At 40.6% G+C, this 22,353-nt stretch overlaps 1 protein-coding gene across 1 annotated transcript in view; it reads right to left on the minus strand.

Annotated features, from left to right (window-relative positions):
- The window catches only part of PHACTR1 (phosphatase and actin regulator 1), a gene marked incomplete at its 3' end in the record, with an annotated part of 439,651 nt that overhangs the window by 410,319 nt on the left and 6,979 nt on the right, over positions 1 to 22,353 (minus strand). Inside the window, exons 2-6 of the mRNA XM_084511511.1 lie at positions 18,665 to 18,704; positions 18,393 to 18,494; positions 8,374 to 8,678; positions 7,590 to 7,667; positions 5,436 to 5,529 (exon numbers count right to left, since the gene is read on the minus strand). The remainder of the gene's footprint in view (positions 1 to 5,435; positions 5,530 to 7,589; positions 7,668 to 8,373; positions 8,679 to 18,392; positions 18,495 to 18,664; positions 18,705 to 22,353) is intronic.

A 22,353-nucleotide genomic window follows, 5' to 3' on the forward strand; every position in this document is an offset into this window, starting at 1 on the left:
CTAATTGAACTACATCAATGCTACCTCACTTACTTACTTTCATATACCCATGAAATTCAGTGACATTAACGCATTAAACAGTAATTTAGAAGAGGACATAATCAAAACAAAGCCTGAGTACAGCAGCACTCTCTCCCTCATTGCTCCTAGAGACAAAATCTTTGGTACAAACTCATACATTACACAGCACTTCTCCTACTTACCAGGAGATTAACACCTTTCCACCTCCCTTATCCCCAAGGCATGATAAATCAAACTTCAAATTATTTTGTACCCAGATAATCCCAATGTCAAAAGAAGCTGTTTTGGTCACAAGCTAGCAGAGAAAGAGTGCTGAGCAGTTCTTAATGCTGACCAAATAACATGGGGAAGCAAAAAAGGGGAGAAAACCATCCTTACCTGGCAGTAAATTGCAATGGCTACTCCCACTGATTCCAGTACTTAAGAATTACCAGGGGTGGAAAGTGGAGCAGAGCTTCTTAATGCAGCCTTAAAGATTTAAATAAAATACCAGTGAAATATATATCTGTTTATCCTCCATGGTTTTGAAAATCTCCGCTTGTCTCTACTTCAGAGACATATGGGATCAGACCAGCAGTCCATCTAGCACAGTATTACATCTCAGACAGTAGCAATGAATAGGTCATGCTATTTAAATAGAGTATATGGGCCTGGCCATGTTTTCTGGCGTCTGTTCATTATTCTTCAAAATCCACCATACTAGAGACGTTAGGGGATATTCTCTGCCAGTTTCCTTCACCTGTGAGAACTATTGTCTGAAGCTGTCCCATCTCTCTTTGAATCTGTAAACACTATCTGCCTGCAACTTTCTGTGGCAACAAGTTCAAGAACCTACTGCCATCCACATAAGAGAAGTAGACTTTTTATCTGTTTTAAACTTCTGTCTTGAGAGTTTCAGCAAGTGTCTCCCAGTTCCACCATTATTGAATTTCATAGTTAACCATTCTACCTTCACCTAATCCACCACCTTTATCATTCTGCAAGATTTTACCATCTCCCCCTCATACTACTAGCTTTCTTCTCTCCAAATTGAAGCAATCTTTTTAATATCTTTTTGTAAGATTTTTCAATTGGCAGTCTTTCAGATGTTTTACTTGCCCTTCTCTGGACCTTTTATAGCTCCACTAAATCCTTCTCTAGATGCAGAACTGCAGGAAATACTCAAGGTATTATTACTGCAACAGTTTTCTGAAGCAGGTTTCTGGGAACAGTACTGTCTCCTTATCCATTCCTTTCCTTGTGATGGCCAGTGACTCTTTCAACATCCACTACATACTAAGCACACGACCTCAGAGAACTATCACTGATGATACCGAGGTCTCTTTCTTGAGCTGTAGCTGCCTGAGTTCAGCATCACGAAGGCATAGTCTGGATTATTTTTTCAAAAATACATTACCTTTCATTTGCCTGTCTGAACCTCATATGCCAACTTCTTTCACTCGCTTGGTCCTTCTGAACCTGGCACATCATTTGCCTATGCAAAACTACCTATCTGTAGACTTGGAGATTTTACCATTCAATTTCTTCTCTCCTCTTCATTATGAATAAAGAAATAGCAACAATCCCTGTGGGACTCTTTGCTGCTGACTGTAATCCTCTGACCATCTGTTTTCAATGGCCTTTGGTGTGGAACCTTTTAAAAAGCATTTGAAAATTCAGATGCATTGTGCCGATTGGATTCCTTTCACTTGAGAGTTATTGGCACCCTCCTAGAGACCAAAGACAGCTATTCCCTTTTCAAAAGTTGATTCTTTCCTAAGAGATATGTGAAGCCATGGATGAAACCATGGATGGAAATCAGACTGGTCTGACTTCCCAGTACTAATCCATAGTTCCTAATTCTAAAGGTAAATTAGATAAAGGAAGTATTTTAAATCAATAAAATTTCCTTCTGCACTTAAGAATAAGTCCTCTCCTCTATCCACTTCATATTATGTCACTGGTGAAGCCTAGTTCAATATGTATAAAGGACCACGTATAGTATTTTTTTCTGTTTATTCAGTAGGTTTTGGGTTGTTTTAGATTAAAAAATAGTGCAATTAAGTCATTCCAGAGAGTTAAAAAAACAATTTGAGCAATCCCAAAGGTCGTTGGTTTTGCACTCCAAATTCTTCAGTTCTAAAACCATTTTCTAATTCAGAAGCACTTCCTAAAAGGCTATTCTTTCACTCCTTTCTGCAAGAGAACATAAGCATTCTGCATTTTTAACTGCAAGCATACAATGTTATCTGCTCCTTCTGTCTTATGTAAGTTTGCAGGAATGCCGAAAGACTTTCCGGGCTCTGGGAGGTTAGGGGTTGAAATCAGGTCCATTGTATATCACTGCATTAGCTTCTTGGGATGTGAAGTTATTGCAATTAAGATACTGGCCGGATGTGTGGGTTAAAGAACCCAACTGATATCACAGGCATTTATTGATAATGCAACTTCTGAGGAAGAAATCTGGGGAATTGTTGTTCTTCATGCTTTCCTCTGCAAGCAAGCAAACCATATGGATTTATCAGAAACACACAACACTTTATCTAGCTTGAGAAAAAAAGAGTAGCGTTTATTTTACTGCAGAGGAATGTTCTCTTTCAGTTTTGAGAGGCAGTTTTCTGAGCTGGCACTGTGTACCATTTGGCCTCCAGTAGACATTTTGCTCTGGTTTAATTCAGTGCTATCTTTGACCTGATTATTATTTACTACATGTGTTGTGATAATGTCTCTAAGCTGCAGTTAAGGAGAAGGGCTTCACTGTGTTAGGTGCTGTACAAACACAGAACTGAAAGATAATTCAGTTACACATTTCAAGGCAGGAGTTAAGAGCTGGCACATGAGGAGGAAACCATCAACTGGAGGCCGGGCTACAGTCTAGGAGCTGGCCTCCCTTCCTTACCTGTGCACAGTCTCAAACAAATGGCTTTCTCCTCTCTCACTTAACTTGGGCACCACTGTGCAGAAAACCCAGCTGAACAGCAGAGCATTGTGTCTCCTAATTGATTCATATTCTGGTATCTGGGATTTAAGCATATCATCTGTATCTGAGTGGCTGTGGCTTTCTTCATGTTCCAGTGGGCAGACAGAGAAATAATGTTGACAAACACAAATATCCAAACAGTCACCTGCCTGATGGTCACTCTGCAAAGTATTAAGAGCTTTCTGTGAAGAAAATCCTTTCCCAGAAATCTTACCAGAGTCCTGAAAACATTTTTACTTGGCAACAGATGCAGAGCAGCCATCTGCTCCCAGAATATTTTGGGGCCTTTCTTAGTGCTTGAGGACAGCACCCAGAAGGGTGCTGCTTGGTTTAGTTTCACCATTTACCATGTCAAGGTCTGAGGCCTCAGTGGTTTTGCAGGATGGAGTTATTTGCCTGAAGAGGTCTGGTTAGGTCAGTGTCCACCTGTCTGGATCTGGCAGAAGGGATCCAAATGTTTTCCCAAAGCCATTGATTGCAAGACTGCCCTTGAGAAATGGACTTTGAGCTAGACCAGAATGTTGGTAAAAGTAGTTTCTTCTGTGCCTTGGGATGAGTCATTTCTCCATAAACTAATTCCCACTTTCCAGTACACTAACATAAATTCCAAGAGTCTGAAGTATGTGAACATCCATGTTCTATGTGAGCTTAAGGCAGCCAAAGGGAGGTCAAGGGACAGGGAGGAAGACCGGCATGCTAACTGTATTCCAGCACCAGACTCGTTCTCCTGATCTTTTCTTAAGTATGTCTCTCTCCCTCTGTTTCAGCAATATTTCAACTCTGTTTAGGTTTTGATACTACCCAGGTGGAGATTTATTGAGTCTTTTCCTTCTGCTCCGTGAGGACAAATATTAGCTGGTGCTGATGAGGAAAAATGGAGCAAAATAACAAGTGAGAGAGAGTGAAGTTCAGTGGGCTATTTATACCAAGTTTCTTTCATTCAACAGCAGCACTTTGCTCTCCTTGAATTATTTGTCTCCCTCGTGCTAAAATCTACTACTGCACATATCCATGCAAATAACTATGTACAAAACTGGAAAACGAAACAAGTCTAATGTGATCTGGTGGTATCTTTGCTTAAAACAAAAAAAATGTCCAATAGAAGGCCAATAGGACAAATAGTATCAGTCTTCATATATTCTGTGGGGACAAGGCTTAGAAATTCTTGAACTCTTAACGTATGACTACTCCACTGAAAATGAAAGAAATAAGTTTGCAAAACAAAACCAAAAAACAACAACAAAAAGCTATGGGGAAAAAAAAAAGAAAGTTGTCAAAATTACAACATTGCTGGAAAAGTTGGTGGCAAACCAGCAATTCAAGTTTGTCTTCTTTCATTTTTATTAATGAAATTTAAGAACAAAATATATACAGTACACAGCATAGTTTTATAGTTTGTTCATCTAGGCCCTAATAAAATGTATTCAATCTACTTGTGTTTTTTCTTTTTAAGAAAGTCCACAAAAAACACTTTGATCTCCCAACTCCTGCATACTTTTATGGTTGTTTCTTGCTAGTTTTGTGTCTGTGGATTACAAGCTATCTTGATGAGAACTGGGTGTAGGATGGAAAAGTCTATTTTGTGTTCCTTAAGTGGATAGAATTCTTTTAACATTACTCTAATGTTGATATATATAATAATTACAATAATTGTCTCCCAATAGGACCTTCATAAGCAGCTTATGACACATTGCCCTGACTGTTGAAAAGTTTGTCCTGGCAGATAATAAATGTCAATTAAAATGCAAGCTTTGCAGAGCACAGATAAGTTTCATACACAAATTCCACACACACACACAAAAAATTGTTTTGTTATGTTGTGTTTTTTAAACACAGCCATAAGTACTAAATGAAAAGTGATGTGCAGGAACTGAATCAGCATGCTGTATAAGCACAGTAAATAACATAATGACTATGTTATCTTATCATCGTGGTACATAGTTTTGTATGCAAATGTTACCTCAAATATAGTCAATGATATCTACAATAAAGAGTATCTAGGGCAGGAAATGTAAAAAGCATTTTATATTATTTAGTTACTACAACTGAATTTCAAAACAGCATCATAAATTTACGCATATCTGTGTCTAAGTTAACAGACACTTGCTATCACTAGCTTTTAGTTTGCTGCTATATGTTGGATATCATACAAGATCTGTTAAAATACAAAGGGGAACATTGAATGAACAGAGACAGAGGCATGGTTACACACTCCCTAGTGCTAGTGTCTTGGGCCATTAGCAGAGAGCAAAGGGGAGTTCATCCAGCTGCTCTTCCAATTTATTTCATATCCAGATAATTTTACAAGAATGCAGTTTCTGTGCCAGGCAACACAACACATTTCTAGTATTGCCACCATCTTAGGCACTTTGAGAAATTAAACCTGGAAGTAATTTTGTCATGCTTTTGTCCCCCTTGACACACACTGGTAAAGCATGACCTCAACTGGACTTACCTGATCCTTACCTTTATGGAAGGTTAACAAGAGGTTGTACACAGAGGTGCTGCAAATAGGATCTTGAGGAAATATCACTTCGGCAGTACATATACTAAAATTGGAACGATACAGAGAAGATTAGCATGGCCCCTGTGCAAGGGTGACACACAAATTCGTTAAGCATTCCATATTTTTTTTAGATGTTGGGTGGGCGAGGGAAAGGCTGTGGATGTGGTCTACCTTGATTTCAGTAAGGCTTTTGACACTGTTTCCCACAGCATTCTCCTCAAGAAACTAGCTGCTTTTGGCTTGGACTGGCATACGCTTCATTGGGTTAGAAACTGGCTGGATAGCTGGGCCCAAAGAGTTGTGGTGAATGGAGTTAAATCCAGTTGGAGGCTGGTCACTAGTGAAGTCCCCCAGGGCTCAGTACTGGTGCCAGTTCTCTTTAATATCTTTACCGATGATCTGGATGAGGGGATCAAGTGCACCCTCAGTAAGTTCGCAGACAACACCAAGTTAGGTGCGTGTGATGATCTGCTTGAGGGTAGGAAGGCTCTGCAGGAGGATCTGGATAGGCTGCACTGATGGGCTGAGGTCAACTGCGTGAAGTTCAACAAGGCCAAGTGCCAGGTCCTGCACCTGGGGCGCAACAACCCCAAGCAGAGCTACAGGCTGGGAGATGAGTGGTTGGAAAGCTGCCAGGCAGAGAAGGACCTGGGAGTATTGGTTGATAGTCGGCTGAATATGAGCCAGCAGTGTGCTCAGGTGGCCAAGAAGGCCAACGGCATCCTGGCTTGTATAAGAAGCAGCATGGCCAGCAGGGCTAGGGAAGTGATCGTCCCCCTGTACTCGGCTCTGGTGAGGCTGCACTTTGAGTACTGTGTTCAGTTTTGGGCTCCTTGCTACAAGAAGGACATCGAGGTGCTTGAGTGAGTCCAGAGAAGGGCGACAAAGCTGGTGAGGGGTCTGGAGAACAAGTCCTATGAGGAGTGGCTGAGGGAGCTGGGTTTGATCAGCCTGGAGAAGAGGAGGCTCAGGGGCAAACTTATTGCTCTCTATAGGCCTTAAAGAAGGCTGTAGCAAGGTGGGGGTTGGTCTGTTCTCCCACGTGCCTGGTGACAGGACCAGGGCCAAATGGGCTAAAGTTACGCCAGGGGAGGTTTAGGTTGGATATTAGGAAGGCCTTTACTGAAGGGGTTGTTAGACATTGGAATGGACTGCCCAGGGAAGTGGTGGAGTCACCATCCCTGGAGGTCTTTAAAAGACGTTTAGATGTAGAGCTTAGTGTTAAGGTTTGGTGGAGGGCTTGTTAGCGTTAGGTCAGAGGTTGGACTAGGTGATCTTGGAGGTCTCCTCCTACCTAGATGATTCTGTGAAAGCATAATTATAGCTATCCAAAGAAGAATTGTGAACTGCTCTTTCAGGGCTTTTCTCTTCATTTAGGAATTTTATGTGAGGGGTAGTTAGAACAGAAAGCCCAGTATGCACCCTCAGAAAAGAACAAAACTAAGTAAGGAAGTAACTGAACTCAGAAAATTTATAGATGCAAATAACATTATGACTTATTTTTTTTCCTCTTTATACTCTAAAAGAGTTAATACTTGCTTTTAATTTAATGCAAAAAAAAAAAATCGAACAGCTTTTTTGGTAGCAGCAGGGTCTGAAAATGGGTCCCATGTTTGTTTGTAATGGCCATATGCAATTAAAATGCCTAAAGAACGGAAAATTTTGCTCTTCCCATCACTATTCCATTGAAAAAAAAATGTTTTTTTAAATCCTTCATCCAGCAGAACTTCTGCCTGAGATGGGCTGCTTTTTTCCCCTTCTGAATTCCTGGCACAATATAAATCAAACAAATTCAAGATAACAAGGCCGGGAAAATCATTATTATAATCACAAAACCAGCAAAAAGGTCAACAAGGAGGAGGACAACAATAGGATTCTGGTAACTGTTTGGGAAGAAACTATTCTTACTGCAGTCAAACTCACTGTTTTCATAACAACAAATTAAATACCAAGGTAATTCCCCAGAGTCTTCTGCAGAGTGGCTTGGTCACAATGCTAAAAGCCACTACAGCACAATACACAATATCATTATGAAAACCTTCCAGCTGCTGAGCTACCATGTAGCTCGGCGGTTTTTTGAAATTAAGCTGGAGTCAAGCCTACCTTTTCAAAGCACTGCATTGTTATTCTTCTTTTCCTCCCATTCCTGTCCATTTCCTCGTCTTCCTCTCTTACTTTCCCCTGTCAGGCAGACACATTTTAGATTCCATTCATAATCTGAGAAGCTCTAAGAGGGAGTATTGTTATACTGAAGCAGAGATGGCTGGACTGCTGGCTTCAACAGTCAGGTAAAATAGACTCACAGGTGCTCCCCCATTTTCAAAATTTTATTTGCTTATTGGTGTCTAATATGTACCCTAAAAATATGTGATTGGCCAGGTGTAAGCTGATATATTACATTTAAATGATTAAGGAAAGATTTCAACAAGGCGAGCTCTGCAAACACCCATTTGGAAAAACATGGCATTTGGATTTACTTTGGCTGTTCAGCTTTGGACAATGGAGAATCAAGACCATGACTCCTTTTACTCATCAATAAAATATGATGTTCTAGATATTGAAGTGTTTTAGTGAAAATTGCCAAGGACTAAAGGCATCAATTGTAAAAAGCAATTAAATATCATTTGAAGAATATCTTGCAGTAATACCATCCAAAGGGAAGGCTGGGGTAGTTGGTCCCTGCCAATCAGCGAGTTTACTGTGTTTTCCTATAAAATTAATAGCTACAGAGGTTTCAACAGATAAAAAATACCCATGTAAGAATAATTGGCTACTTTATCATCCAAAACTATTCACTATGTGCTCTAATACTTGGTTATATATGGTCTACAATATGCATATTCTGTGTTATTTCATGGTATTTTCAAGTACATACACACTAAGTTACCTTGCAAAGCAGCCCTGTAACTCCATTTCTTTCACTTAGGCAGCTGGCTGATCTGAAATCATGATTTCATGAGAGTCACAGCGATGCTAGATGAACACAACAAAATGAAGAATCCCTTCTTAAGGCTCAGTGGGGGTGGTAGGAGGGAAGTTGTTTTTGGTCTTTCTGTGGGCCATATCTCTTTCAATTTCTTTCTTCCTCAATTTCCAGGCCATAGTCTCATGCCTGCTGCTCTTAGCAAAGACTGGCTGCCTTTTTCTAGGAGTTGGGCACTCCTGGAACATTTTGTGCTCCACTTAGCTTTTCTGCAAATGGAAATAGAAAGAATTAAGTGGCTCCTTATCACGATACTTGTACTCAAAAGAAATTGCCAGATCGACATCAAAGTTTGAAATCAAGAAAACAAATAGAAATATTTTGACAAGTTGAACTTAATCTACATTAGAGTTTAAACCCCAGATATCTGGTCAGTCTCCTATCTACCTCATTTCTCCCCTCAAATAAAGTAGCTTCTGCCTTTAGTTCTGAATATCTTTCAGAGCTAAAGAAACTTTTAAAACTTTCTCTTAATCTCTTTGGAGACTCCAAGTGATCTGCCAAATGCCTAAATTAATTGTTAAGGAGATTTGTTATTAATAATACTTTTTACTGTGAACTGGTTTTGAAAAAAGGTGGGGAAAAATCTACTATTTTGATTTCCTACCAATGGTTTTCCATTGGAGATCACTATCATGGTCCAGCCATCATTTTCTACAGGTAAGAACTGAGACTGTATGTTTTATTCCTGTTAGTTGGGAAAGAAGATATTTCAGACTCAAATATGTGCCAGATTCAAAAAAAGTGCATCATATTTTGTTATGTATTCTAAAACCCTGTTTAGGAAATGGCCTTTTTTCTGATGATCCTCTGAGCTAGTGTTAGAAACACAAGAAAGCACGAAGCAATGCAATTTCTAAAAATAGAATTGAGAATTTGCACTTTTCAAATGGTACAGATTTTACTTAACCTGGTATAAAATTCAAGGGTGGTGAGAATATCACAGAAGTACAGAAAGCACTGGCTAAAGAAGTTGGAGGAAACCCTGGAAACACTTAACTTTATTTTGGCTTCCTAGTACAATATATAATGAAGGCAGCCTTACCTGTTCACACAGTAACTTCTATTTCTATTGCTACATCCCTACAAGGAATAAACCTTTTTGGGGTATAGCGGGGAAATAAGCAATGAATAAGAAATACAAACAGCAGGTATCCCACACATAATACCAGTAGTGTGCATGAAAAATACTCCCTGGACCATCATCTTTACATAAGTTAGACGTAGTATCCTGATTTTGGCTAGGGTAAAGTTAATTTTCCTCCTAGTAGCTGGTATGGTGCTGTGTTTGGGATTTAGGATGAGAAGAATGTTGATAACACACTGATGTTTTAATTGCTGCAGAGCAGTGCTTACAGTAAGCCAAGGACTTTTCAGCTTCTCACTCTGTCCTGCCAGCAGGCAGGCTGGGGGTGCAGCAGGAACTGGGAGGGGCAGACCCAGGATAGCTGACCTGAACCGGCCAGAGGGGTATTCCATACCATCTGACATCATGCTGAAAAATTAACATGGGGGGCTGGCTGGGGTGGGAGGACCAGCTACTTGGGTATAGGCTATGCATCTGTCAGCAGGTGGTGAGCAATTGCACTGTGCATCACTTGTTTGTATACATTACTAGTAGTAGTACTATTATCATTATTTTCCTTTATTTTCTGTTCTAATATTCTGTCTTTATCTCAACCCACAGGCTTTCATTTCCTTCTGATTCTCTCCCCCCATCCCAGAGAGGGAGGGGGAAGGGTGAGCGAATAGCTGCGTGATGCTTAGCTGCCGGCCAGGTTAAACCACAACACATAGACTTTATGGTACAACATATCTTAGTTTTTCTCAAGTCCAAACATTACTAACACATACATTTGCAGGTCTGCTTGACAGTAGCCAGATCAACATAGTTACTAGAGAACAGCGTTATTTAAAAGGGAAAAACAAGTTTATTCTCTCCAGGAAGACATCCTCCTCCACTTCCAGGGATTTACAACACATAAAGAATGTAATCACCAGAACACTGTTAAAAACATTTGTCTGAAGTTACCAAGCAGTAGGATGTAAAACAAGGCAGGGAGGAGCTTCTAGTTCAGACTGATCAGGCAGGACTGGCATAAGACAACACATCCCATCTCTTTTCCTTATCGATAAACTTCTCTGCAACTTACATCACCATAAATGTAAAACCAAATCTGTAGAGGAGACAGTTCTCAAATGGAAGATCAAAAGCCTAGCTCCATTGAATGCAACAGCAAGAGGCCAAGTGATTTTAATTCACTGTGATTTCATCCTTTGTTTACTATATAGGCCATTATTAACTAACTTGGTCTTCCAAATGTCTCTTGCACCCAATACTTGTTTTGGTTTCTGGAGGTGAAAAGCTAACTTAGGCTTACCATTTAATCATATGTTTCCAATGCATTCCACCTGACTACTGTTGAGGCAAGCTTTCTTTCTAATTAAAGGTGAACTAAAGAACCAGTGATTAAAATAAGATCAACTTTTCCTTAAATACTGTTGTATGTTAGGAGAGTGGTCAAAGCTAGTAGTTGCTTCCAGAGATCTGTTTACTTACAGCAGATGAACTCAAATAAGGAATAGTAAGTCCTTTTCTTTTTCTTGCTCAGGTTGAAAAACTCAGTTGAATCTACCGGGCAATCTTTCAACTAAAAAAACCAAACCAAAACAAAAAAAACTCTGCCTTCCTTTCAGACTAAAAGCCAACTCAGCCCAAAGCCCAGAGAAGGCTAAAGGATTTGCCTAAAGGCCCCAGGGAAGATTGTGTACTGTCTATAATTTTATTGTCAGAATAATACCTATTGGATATTTACTTTATTTTTATTTTTTAATAAGGAAATGAGATTTTTGTAGCATGGTCAGTTAACACATGTAACGCTCTTTCAGAGCCACAGTAAAATAATGTGTCTATGTACTTTCATGTCATACACATGTATAAGAAATTGTTAAGTTCTTCCCAATTCCTGGTTGCTTGTGAGGCATGAGCATAGAATCTCAGAATGAAACTAAACCCAGAATCACATTAGATTCATTGGAAGACTTGTAGTAACCCTAATAAGAGCTACTGCTTCATTTGGGAGAAGTTTGATAGAAGCTGAAAGTCCAGTTGCTCCTCAGGGCACCTGGAGGAGTTGCTGCTGAGTTGGAAAAAGAAGTGTACAACCTAACCTGCCATGGGCTTGACACTGCACAGATGCTGGAACAGGACCAAAAAATGTTTTCCTCAGTATGTCAAATATATTTGCAATAACAGATGGAAATGGCCACTCAGATTTATCATGCTCTGTATCTGGGGATGCTATTTTTATGATCAATTTATAATCAATGCCCTAACCTACAGCAGAGCTTTTCTGTGTGCCATTGTGAACATGTTTTCAAGATAACTGCAAAAGAGGGCAGCAAAGTCTGCTTCCAAAGCAAAATGCTGACAGGAAAGCAGTTCGTTCAATTATCTATAAAACTGGGGGATATATTTATTGCATCTGATTCACCATAAAAACATCCAGGGCATATCTGCTCTGTAGGCCACAGAAGAATGATGTCACAAGTTGTTTTTCTGCAGTAATAAGTGATCCTATTGATGACTGTTTAGAGTTATCCCCAGACAGAGTCATTTAAAATAAGAATGCCCAGCTAATCTTGTTCAGATCTGACATGCATTGTTTAAACTATCCAGAACAAATGATAGGGTGGGCTTGAATCATTTCTTATGCCAGGAGACTATGCACTCACTTTGACTCAGTACAGGTGTTGAAATCACTACAGCATTATCCCTGGATATAGGTAATCCTTTAAAGGTTCAGAGCTTTGGGTTAGATAAAGATCTAAACATTTGGATGTTTATCTGAAACCTTATCTTGATAATCTTAAATCCTGGAGGCTGAACACCCATCAGTTGTACATCTACAAGTAAAAGATTAACAGGGCCTCTTTTTTCTACAGGCTTAAAGCCTGATCCTAACATCTCTGAATAAACAAAACCTCACATTGATATCAACTCGCCTTTGAGTTGGAACATTGCTCACAGGAAGTTCCCTTTCAGCTGATAACAAACATTATCTGATGTAGAAAAACTAAAGTTTTAGTCAAAAAATATAGTGTTGTGTTAACCCCCCACCCCCCCCATCCATCTTCCATAGCAAATTGTTCTTTTTTTTACTGAAAATCTCTACACCTGAAACTGGACAAAGGAGCTTTGGTTAAAAAGCAGAATATTTCACATCCTCCTCCTCAGAAAAATGGGATCTCCCTAATGAAATACTATGCTTTTAAGTCCACACCAGTATTTTAACTCAGATGTCTCAGATTTCTTCCCCCTTTGCTGTCCTTCATTCCTCAGGATGCTAGATGACTGCTAGTGAAGTATGGAATGTCATGGTAGAGATGAAGGGCTGGGAGTGTGAAACACATGCTGCATTTTGCAGAACTGAATCATGCTGGTGGAGAGATATTTTGCTTTTCCACTATAGTACCTCAGATTTTTCAATTATTTATCATTTTACTCCTTTCTTGCATATCAATGAACATAAGAACATTTTTTTCTACGTGATGAAAAATTACACAAATTTTAATATCCGTGATTTATGTATAGAAGACACCCCCCCCAGCTGTATGATCACTACTTTCTCCCCAGAGCCTGCTAAAACCAGAAATGTTGCTAGGTGTCAGTTCTTATATCTACAAAGAAAGGAAAGCTGGCCCAAAGGAAGAAGTGGAGGAAGGAGGAGGACAAGATTCAGGGCTAAGACAGTAGCTGGAGATGAGGTAGGTATGGGTTCATCTACCTGCTCCATCACAATCCCATCAGTCCTTCCCCTCAGATGACTCTTTAGACTCTGACTTTCCTGTTAACTCTGGAGGCTAGCACTCCCTTACGGAGCATTTCAAGACTAAACGCTGAAAAAGAAAAAAAATTTGATACACTAACAACAGTTAGGTAAAGAAAAGGACTCTGCTACTGCTTTTGCAAGCTGAGCTTCTTCCAAATTTGGATCATGCTACATAGAGGATTGGCATTGTTTTGCAGCATTTTAGAGGCTAGGAAGAAAATTCAAACACTTTCCCCTTCCTTTTCCCCTGCCATGCCAGTTACAGCCCACAGTCAGCAGGGCAATTTTGCTCATTCCTGCTCCTCTGGGACCTTTCACATAGCTGCTGCCTTGCTCACGTAACAATCTTACCTTGGGAATGAGAAAAATACACATTTTTTGTTTTGGCACTATCAGTAGGGTCACAAGATTTGTGGACATTTTAATTAAAGAGATGCTAGCAGGCCTCTTCTTTGATACGTCAATTTTAAGTTGCTATCTAGAAACAAAGCACTATTCGGAGTTTCATGGAATAATTTTTTCCCCCATCCACAGTACAGTTGTCTTTTTGGCAGTAAGAAGCACTTGTGTGAGAAGGGAGGGAATTATTTATTCCAGATTATTACATTCTGTGGCTCAAGAGAACCATACTTCCACTTCTGTGGCAGAAAATCATTGTCATTCTCATGGCACTTTCCAAGCATCATCATGCCTTTGATAACTTATTCTGTCAAGCTCCCCTATTTAAGCAATACTCATTTTCTCTGGTTAACTACTTTTAATGCTTACAGCTGTTGTTTCTCATCAGTGTTTTATAGTTCAAATAAAACCTGTCTTTCTGCATTTTTTATTATCTTTCCTATGGGTAGCTGTGCTGCCACTAAACTGCTTTCAAGGAGGTCAGGAAATGGTTTGTTTCATAAAATATATTCAATGCTGGGTTATGTAGTTTCTGAGCATTGCTCTGAAAATCCTGCCCCTTGCAGGGGCTGTCTAGCAAAAGGGGCCTTACTTTAAGAGAGACAGAGAGATTCACTGCAGGGCTGAGGAAAGGAGGGAACAGAAGAATGGTGTGAAACGAAACACGCCTCATTGACTCATAGGCTGAACACAAAGGAAGGGTTTGCCCACCTGCTCCCTGGCGAGCCTGGGTTTCTCCCAGCAGAGCTTGTGTGGGATACAGTGAGTGGGGTTTGCCCTGGCAGGGACAGTGCACCACCCCTCAGAGGCATGCGTAACACAACTGCAAACTTGTGTATGCTCTGTCTCTCCCTTCTCTCACTCACCTTCAGTGCTTTGGGGGAAATTCTTGCAGGATGCTTCCTGTTACTCAGTTAATTCTCTCTCATCTTTAAATTCTATTAAACTGGGCATTACAAAAAGCTTCCAATGATTTATTAATCAAGGTTTTTTTCATAGAGCTTCTTGTTACTTGCAGCCAGCATTCTCCAGCCTTGCCAACACCTGGAGGTTTTGGCTAAGGCTTCTCACTACTACGGTAAGTGAGAATGGGTCTTGCCTATCTTGTGCATTACCACACTAGTGCTAAGTTCCAATGAATTTTAGCCACCCAGACCTACAGTGGAAAATTTAATTGCACTCATCCCTGTGAAGGTGTCATTTGAAGCTTACAGTTAGCCCCTAGACAGCAGGGAGCACCCATTGTCCCTGATTATAAGTATAAACTAATTATTCTAGAAGATTCACTAGTAAAGAGGCATTGCTCTGAAGCTGCGTGCCAAGGGCCATGGTGAGGATTTGGGCTAACTTTTCTGAGGAACTTGCAGTGAACATCTAGAAACTCAACCATGTTGTAGTGGTTTAACCCAGCTGGCAGCTAAACACCATGCAGCCGTTCGCTCACCCTCCCCCCTCCCTCTCTGGGACAGGGGAGAGAAATGGAAAGTGAAGCCCGTGAGTTGAGATAAAGACAGGAAAATAATCATAACAATAATACAATGATGATAATAGTACTACTACTAATAATATGTACAAACAAGTGATGCACAATGCAATTGCTCACCACCTGCTGACCGATGCCCAGCCTAACCCCGAGCAGTCCAGCCCCCTCCCCCAGCTAGCCACCCCTATATATTGTTTAGCATGACATCAGATGGTATGGAATACCCCTTTGGCTAGTTTGGGTCACCTGTCCTGGGTCTGTCCCCTCCCAGCTCTTACTGCACCCCCAGCCTGCCTGTTGGCAGGACAGAGCAAAAGGCTGAGATGTCCTTGGCTTGGTATAAGCACTGCTCTGCAACAATTAAAACATCAGGGTGTTATCAGCACTCTTCTCATCCCAAGCCAAAACACAGCATTCCACCAGCTACTAGGAAGAAAATTCTGTTTTAACTGAAACCAGGACACATGTGAACCTGTGTGCTACCATTAGCAGTTGATATTCACTTTTACATCTTGCCACCCACTTGCAAACAATCAACACAAGTGCTGGACATGCCAAACATTTACAAAAGTTGCCTTCCACAAACAACGCTGCCAGGTCAGTTACTCCTCCAGGTTATTTAAAGATGACATTTCCCAGTTACGTTAAAGCAACAACACTAAAATGGCTGTACTGCAGGTATTTCCCTGATAAGATATGACAAAAATTGCTCAGCCACATGTCACAGCAGCAAGCAGCTCTATAAGTTACACCCCAATGGATGAAAATTCAGATATCACAGGTATTAAGCATAACATCATCCATGATTTCACAAGCAGCCCAAAATTTACTGCATCAGTACCATTAGTGATAAAACTGTTGCTTTATCTTTATACTTAAGTAGCTCTTGTTTGTTTTTATAAAACATTTTTCCTCTCTGAAACAATTTATGTAAACAAAGATAGGTAAGAGATACATCCCCAAGTAGGAAATACAACAGATAGAGGATGTTGTGGAGGACAGTGGGCAAGTGGAGAGAAGCAAGCATCAGGGCCAGTGACAGCAAGCTATCAGTCACTAATACGGACAGATTTTCTACTTTAGCATTTTAAGCAATAGAAAAATTCACACAGGAATCCCAGCCTGACTGACGCCATTGAAAGTATTCCACCACCACGCCATTAGAAAAAAAAAAAAAAAAAAAAACACAAACGGTATGCTTTCTCTGCTATGTCAAGACAAACTGGTTCAAAGCATTTAAGCCTGCAAACATATCTACAATGCAGCCCAGCCTAAAAGCAAAAAATGTGTAAATAGATTAATAAGGCTACCTTAACAAGCTTAATTTCTGTCCTTAACAAGAATCGCATGATTGGACTTTTGGGTGAGACATACGCACTATGGAAGCACATTATTTCTTAAATAGTAAATTCTTCAGAGCAGGAATCCTGAGTTCCCACAGGCCCTTGTTTACAGAAGGGTAGTCTACATCCTCCCCCCACCATTACAAACCCAGAAATGAGTGCTTGTGTCTTGAGCCCAAACCTGAAAAAAGACACAGTAGTCAACAGGTATTTCTGTCATTTAAAACACTTGAGTTTTTACTACTGAAGATGGATTCTTGCAGTTCTTTTTACTGACGCAGTATCACACCCATATACCAAATCACACCAGCCACAGAGCTAGCCCCAACTGAGAAAACAGATGCTTTGCAGTGCCAGCTTTAGCAGGCAATAAGAGGCTGCCAGAAAGTAGGATTAGCTCTCAAACTAGGTGAAAAGGAGGGATTAAATGAAATCCACTGATATTATTACAGGATCTTCAAACATGAATGTGAAACAAAGTATTACATGCTAACCTAAGAAACTAAATGGAAAGTGTTAGAGAAGCAACACGATGCAGAAACCTGAAGGGAAACAGCCAAGTACTGTTTAAGTACACCTCCTGACAAGGTGAGCTGTGGAGCATCGTCCTTGGTGTGCCATAGAAACATGGTTACAGCACCTTAAACCCTCATTTTTCTCATCCAAAATTTATAAACAATCTGGAAATTGTGAACACAGCACACACCAAGAGAGCACCCAACTTTGCAAGTAGCCTGAAACCATCTGAGAAGTGTGAGTCTATAGATAGTGAAAATCCACTCCGAGCATTACCACCATCTCAAGAAGAAAGACATTTAAACAGTCAAACCTAGTGATTATTTCACTGCTGATAACATTTGGGAAACTATTTAGCCACTGTGTTTGACCCAAACCCCCAAATGCTGCAGCAGTGCCCTCAGCTTCTCACTGCACTAACCTTCATCCCACAGGCTTTGCAAGGCAGCTCCAGTTCCAGAGTTTGAAATGCTGCTGAAGTTTGTCACATGCGCAAAGACCACCACCAGCTGACCTTACTATCAAGGCAAAGAGCATACAGACTACCTGGATTACTTCCTTCATCTGATAGTGTGATATTTTATTTGAAAAGCTGCAGACCCTGCATTACAGAAGCTCCTGGAAGAGGCATAGACAGCCACCCTAGCCTTCCCTGAGTGGCTGGGTCACTTTATGCTGATGGTCCTACAGCTACCTACCCATGGCTGTGACCTGCTTGGCTTGAAGTCATTTCGCTGGTTCAGGAGAGGGGTCTCCTGAAGCTCCTGTCCATGGGGCTCTCCATCCCAGTGCCTGTGTGCCCCAGGAGACTGAGGGCTCAATTCACTGTGAATTAGAGAGGTAAGCAATTTGGTTTTCTTTTGGATCACTTGCACACCAGTTATTTAACAAACAACAAAAACACTACAAATCAGCCCTTATCTGCTGAGCTCTGTATATGTGAATTTTCTTTCCTGTTATTGCAGCAACAGTAGGGATGGAGAAATGCTCTTGATTTCCTTTTTCAGAAAAGTTCTTTCCTAAACAATTGATATTAAAAGGAACAAAACAACCAAGAGACAGCATGCTTATTTCACAAATTTCCAGTAATGCTAGAGCTCTGTACGTTGTTTCAGCACTTGCTGAAATGAAGCTTGATTATATTAATGTTAATCAGTATTAAGCTTATCTAAGAGGCACTTTCACTACAGACTTTCAGGATCCTGAGAGAATGAGCGTACTCTTAATAGCAAGGGTGGGCTCTCAGCATTCAGGCAAACAGATCCATTTAACTGGCTTCTACAAAAAACAGGTGTGATCGTAATGTACTTGTTCACATGTATTTTCACATGGGTGTGTATCTGTATTTACCTGCAGAGATATGGGTGTGTCCTTCTCTAGTAGCTCTTGAACCTACTGGTCAGTCGCAGCCAGCCTGATCTATCAGAGGCATAGGTTACAAGGATTACTTGCCTGCAAACAGGCAAGTAGAAGAAATACATCAGAAAATAGCCCACTCAAGGGAAAAGAGTGCAGGGTGAGCTCCCCATAAAGCTCATGTAATCAAGCAAGAAAAGCTTCATTCAAGGCCCACCCTGGATCTTTGGAAGATCCCAGCAACCTCAGCAGGTTTCCCAGCATACCTGTTTTCTGCTGCAGGGTGATAGCAGGATCCAGCTGGAGCTGAAAAAAACAGTGGTAAAAATCAACAATAATGCAGCCAGCACCACATGCTCACTCATATGAGTATTCTGATGGTCAGGACTTGGATTATCCAGTAGAGCATGACAGTACAAGCCATAGGATATCTTGTAAAGTTCCTACAACATATTAGTTGACATACCTTTAGCTAAGGGAGTCATTTTACCTCAAAGATCTTCAAAACTAATATTTGTGAAAGTCCCAACTTTGTCTTAGATTAATCCCTTTGAGTAGTACACTGGGCATCCATTAATTTATGAGGGAATGCAATGTGCTTATTCACATAAAAAACAAACAAGAAACTTTATGGTGTTTTCTTGCCTCATGAGTTTAATTGGGACAGATGATGACAGTGAAGCCAACAGAGAAACACCATCTCCTTGCATAACAGGGACTCATTATACAGTCCCAGTCTTGTCTCCTCCAAAGGTTTCAGGAGATGCATGACTTCCATGTCTTTCCTATGGTATCTTAATTGTAGCTCACCTTCTTTGTGCATGAGCTGTTATTAGACTGGGTGTTGGAGAAGTAGAGATCAGACAAACATGATCATTGACACCACACATAGAATGCATGAGCTGGCCCCCTTTTGACATAATGGAAACCAGATCAAGTTGCACAAACCACTTTCTGCAGCTAAAAGTCAAAATGAGAGGCAGGCCCTAGAACAAGGCTGCCCAGAAACAGCCTCATTTTTAAGGCAGGACTATGAATTATTGGAAACTAAGCGACAATGTGACAAAGTGGCATAGTCATCATCTCTCCTGCAATAAAACTTACATCTCAAGGTAAAGTCATCAGTACCATAACTTCTCAGCTAGAATCTTATCAGTAGTGTATGAGCAGCTGGTTTGTTTATATTTTACATTGTTCATTTCAAGGAACTGTCCATTTATTTCTTACAAACGAATATCTTGCATCACATCTTACTCCAATGGTTTATTTTACATTTGAGGAATGCAAAACAATTGCACAATAAATCACTGGAGGAATGTACATGAGGGTTATTTGTCATGGTTATAAATAAATGAACTTTAGCAATAGCTGATAAACAGAAGATTGTGGACAATTCAGGCATGCTTTCAAAAAGATCAGAGCATGACTTTAGCCCTTCATTAACAAGCTTCATTATATTGTCCCATAGCCCTCTAGAAACGCTGTAAGAGAGATGGCTAACTGCCCATACACACTGGTAGCTGACTGCCAGGAATATGCTATAAAACCCTTTTTGTTTTGCTGCAGGGTGTCTGTGCCACTCAATTCTACCAGGAACAGAAGTACTCAGCACCTGTGAAAACATGAATAAAATTCTATAAATGCTTCAGTCTTAAGAGCTCAGCTTTAGCTATTAAGATTGAACTAGAGAATCAAATTTGGCCTTAGATTTTACCCTACAAGTGGCCTTAATGTGGCTAAGAGCTGGAGAACATTTTAATCTGCACTTTGAGATCTTTCATACTCAACTCTAGTGGACCTTTTTAATTTGGCACTCAAATTAAATGCTCTGCTGAATAGGATTACTTATTTAAATGCTTTCTGAAGAAAGACTGAGCAAGAAAGCATGTCTAGCCTTCAAAATGCCAGTGCAGATACTAGAGAGGCTCCAATTTTTATTGACTGAGTTGCTGCAGCTCACACATTTTAATAGGAACTGGTCACATCTGTGGATTTTAGCATCTCAAAACCTAGGCAGACTTAGACTGTGATACAACCATGTTCCCAACTACTGCTGTGATCACTTATAGAAGTTCAGTTTAAGCTAACTTAGACCCATAACTTTGAAATTCTAGATTTGATCCAGCTTAGAGAGAAGAGGGCAAAAGGATAACCTGAGCTTTTAATAGAAAGGCTTATTTCTTCAAAAATACATGAGACCACGTGCATCTGAGTTTAATGTCAAGACTCAAGAACAGATCAATCTGATTTCAAAAATGGAAGCAAATACACATTTTTGAAATGCAACGTTGGGAGAAGCGGTAACTTTAACAATGTGCCAATCCTAGTATCATATTTCTGAAATATAATTATCAGCAGTTACAAAATTGCCACTGTGCTTATGATAAGATGCAATTAATACAGATAAAGCTCTATCAATTGAGGTGAAGTTTGACAAAAAAAAAAAAGAAAAAGCACTTAGATATGTCTGTGTCAGTAACAGCTGAAACGATCATTGCTCTTCAGACTGATATCCAAATTGCAACTATCTGCCAAAAATGCTTGCAAGCAGTACACAGCTCTTATTGTCTATTGTTATTATCTAGACCTCTATTTCAAGAATAATTGAGGTGTCCTTCGCTTTTCTGTTTGAGGGTGTGGTGCAATGCTCAGCAGGGTTGATAGAGGCTCACAGACACCACAGGAGAGCAGGTCCAACCCAACCTATCTCCCCTCCCTGAAACCTCCCTCCCACTGGCGCACAGCTTATGTTGATAAACCAATTGAAGCCAGCAACCCATCAGGAAGCTAAGCCGGGGGTGTGTGTGTGTGTGTGTGTGTGTGTGTGAACAACCCATATACAGACTAGAAGGCTGAACAAGTCTGTGCAAACAGATGCACCAGAGCTAGCACAGCATTGCTGGGATTGGGAGGGATGGGGGCAGACAGCACCCACACTGATGGCAAGGCACAATGCTGGCCTTACTCCGCTGTCTGACCACACCCTTGACTTCTAGGAAGTGTCTAAAAAAAAAGTATAGGAGGAATGATTGTTGCTTCCTCTGATCTTCTGATAACATCCTCCAGTCTTTAATGGTGTTGGTGCTGGTGTACTGAAATACAGTGGTCTACCGTGAAAGTGGAAAGAATCAGGCTTGGAGCAGGAGCATTAGGCACAAGGAAAAACAAATCAGGTGATGAAATTTGCAAGACATGACTGTTATAGCTGCACAAACAGCCAAACCCAAATTTAATATCAGCTGCTTTCCTCATTTTTCTTATCTATGTCCCTGCATTGACCAGCACCTTGGAACAGAGTTGTGATATTTAACAGAACTGGCAATAGAAGGGAAAAAGCACCCCAGAATGCATCAAAAGCAGAAGCAGACTTCTAGCAGGCAAAAGTCAGCTGCAGAACAAAAGGATAATTCTGTTAATTTTCTGAAAAAAAAAAAAAAGAAAAGACTTTCAGAGACCACCATTCTCCTGAATGTGAGCCACAGTCACTCCTGAAACCCAGTCAGTAGTACTAACAGCAAGCCACTACTCCTGCTGCAAACTCTGAATACTGAAGAGACCAACAAGTCTGCACACCCACTGCTAGCATGAGCTCCGCATGCACATTCATCTTGGAGGGAGCGCATTGCTTTCTAGAGGAGAAATTAAACCAGGCCAAGGTACAGGTCTGCAGGGAGCCTACCTGGCACATGTGCACTCCAGGTCTCCCAAACACTGAGCTTGGGCAGTCTCCCCCGCACAGCAAGAGTGGCCTTACACTTAAATGCAATCTAAATCTACACTCTTTCAGTTTTAAGTTATTGCCACTTGCCCTGTCACCTCAGGCTCTGGTATAAAGTATCTTATAAGCCCACTCTATACATTGAAATGATTCTATAAAGTCTCCTGGAGACTTCTCTAGACTGAACACCACCAACACTCAGCCCTTCTGAATAGTAGAGGCATTCCAGCCCTCCGA

This window comes from Aythya ferina (genome assembly GCF_964211825.1).
Source record: "Aythya ferina genome assembly, chromosome: 2".
Lineage (NCBI taxonomy): Eukaryota > Metazoa > Chordata > Aves > Anseriformes > Anatidae > Aythya > Aythya ferina.